The sequence below is a fragment of the Lygodium microphyllum genome, unplaced genomic scaffold (assembly GCF_053477565.2).
Source record: "Lygodium microphyllum isolate KBCC unplaced genomic scaffold, Lygodium_microphyllum_v1.1.10 scaffold_55, whole genome shotgun sequence".
In the NCBI taxonomy this organism is placed as follows: Eukaryota; Viridiplantae; Streptophyta; class Polypodiopsida; order Schizaeales; family Lygodiaceae; genus Lygodium; species Lygodium microphyllum.
The window spans coordinates 606,586-609,348 of record NW_028229538.1 but is presented as its reverse complement, the minus strand read 5'-3'; positions in this window follow the sequence as shown (position 1 = coordinate 609,348).

Below are 2,763 nucleotides of genomic sequence, written 5' to 3'. Positions count from 1 at the left end.
GATGAGATAGAAGACCGTACTATGTTCAAGAGGATAGTAGGGAGTTTGATTTACATGACTATCACAAGGCCAGACTTGAGCTATGTTGTTGCCCTTGTTAGTCAGTTTATGCAAATGTGAAGCATATACGCGTATTAGTTGAAATTCATGGAAAGATTGTTTGCATACTAGCACATAGGCTGATTTTGAAACATAACTATTTGTGCACGATGAGACATCCACTATTGCATTAATCATGCATATGGTATCAACTCCTAGAAATGCATAGCAATTGTTTGAATTATACTTGACCCACGCTTGAGAGGGTGAGACTTCCCTTGCCGTAGGTTAGTCGTTCATTTCTTAGGGAAAATTATTGGTAAGAAGCATCGTATCTCCTGGATCTCGCTGACAAAGGGAGGAGTCTTGTGCGAATGTGTTTATATGTGAAAGCAGCACGTCTAGGGGCCAATCCCCAAGATGTAGGAGAGCAGCAGTGGGGTCACGACAATCAGCAGGTGGGGTGCCTCCTTTGTGTGTGATACGTGGCACTTATTGCCAATATGTATGGGATACACCCTTTGAGGGGTTTTGGGGAAGGTTCCTTGGATTCTTATCTAGCTGCAAACGCAATATTAGAAGTATCTAGTGTGCATTTAGTTATTACAGACACTCCTGGACCGTGAGGCCGGGTGGTGGTGGAGGTGTCTGTTGCATGCATGAGGTCTGGCTAGTGCTATAGCCAGTGCTGACCCATTTTTGGCCTATTTTTGGTCCCATCAGGCATTGTAAAATCTTAAACGTTTTTGAGGAAGTAATTGACTTAGTACTACTAAAGCTCTTATCTAGTGCAAGACAAAGGTTTGTGGAAGCACAATTAGTATTTCAAGCACTTGCTAGAGAATTATTGCCTTTTGCACTTAAGAGTGCATCTACACCAAGAGTCATGATCACAAAAACGAGGAACTTAGAAGACTTTGATTCATGCTATGGTTGGAGGGATCCCGCACTAGACAACAAAAGTTTGCATGACATCTCCCCATGCCTTCACCATGCGAAGGTCCTTCCTCTTTTCCTCCTCACAAATGACAACTCTTATGCTCCAAATCACATGCTTTTAAGACCTTCAAAAGGTAAATCCACATGGAGTCCTCATCATTTCCGTTAGCCTTCTAATGGTTCACAATAGCCTTAGTTCGCAAGTCCTTATTTGAAACTATTTGCCTTATGTCTAAAACAAAAAACTCCCCATGCACTTTCGCATATGTGAGATGAACAACTAGTCAAGAAGTCATTATCAAATCTCTACAAGTGGATACTTAGCATCACAACAACCAACCCATCCTGATCTACACATCCTCAAAATGTGCCAATGATACATCCACTCAAGTCAAACATCCAAATAACCACATTTTCTCTGCACATGAGCAAAAGTAGCAATCCACCTCGATCATAGATCCAAATCATAGTCCAAGTCACGCATTTTGTAGCACCATACCAAGCACCCCCTAGGGTCATAAGCTCCTAGGTAGCTCTCATACATTCAAGGCTTTTGAACCTCCATATATGTACTCAAAATGCGCCCATCAATAAATACATAGCACATGTGAGAGTTGATTTTAAGGTGGAATTTAAAGTGAAAAAATGGCATTGGAGCTGTAAAAGTGATGGTTTTAGCAAAAAATGTGTCGATCTCACAAATCAAGAAGTTGGAGTTTTTCTAGGTGTATTTCAATGTCAGGAATTGGTGCACAGATCGGATGCCATAAGCATGCGTAGTGAGCATCGGAAGGTCCCCAAGAACAAAAGAACTCTACTTTTTGCACAAAACTCAAGGTAGAAAGCATGCACGACATAAACAAGAGACCAATTGGGTGCAATCTCTCCCCATGCCTTGTGTGAGCGCTCCACAAAGCATATATTTTATGTATTAATCATCTTCAAGCTCAAATAATAGCCCAAATTACAAAACAGCATGCTTTTGGCTTTTGAGTTTGCTTTAGTGCCAACTAGAAATAAAGCTAATGGGCGGGTGCCCAAGGAGTCAGGCATACCCAATACAATATCCAAATACAAATATCATAATCGTGCACCCATGCACATACAAAAATAATAAATAAATATCCAATGCCTTAATAAATAGGCATGACAAAATATAGGCGCCATGCCTAAGGTATGCGCCCATCAAAATATAAGTGATTACTCGAATACACGCTATCCTCCAATGCTTTCCACCGCCACTGCTGCTATCTCTAAACATCAACTGAAGCATTCACAATCGTTAGTAAAATAATACAATTAAACCAACAAAAGTGAATACTTAGCAGTCTTCAGCTACATAAATAAATCAATTGGTTAGAAATCAATCCTAACCTTAATTTATCACGAGTGCACACTCTAAACTCATAAACGTTTATTAATTTAATATGTATTTTGTGGAATCACCCGCTATGGAATCACCCATATACACATTAAATTAACAAAACGCCCGAAAAGGATAGGTGTCCCCATCGACTTCTCACACAAAGAATCCACTTTGTGTATGAGCCCCGGTAAACAAAGTTTACGGAATCCACTGTAAAACCTCACGGAATCCACCGTGGCACGGAATCCACCGTGGCACGGAATCCACCGTGGCACGGAGTCCACCGTGAAATATGCCTCCTGGCATCATACCCCCGGGGTGGGATAGCAATTGTCCTCAATTGCTATTGGGAAAGCATTTTGGTCTCTAGCATGTATTCATTGGGCCTCTTCAATAGGATGGTTTTTAAACTTGACCAA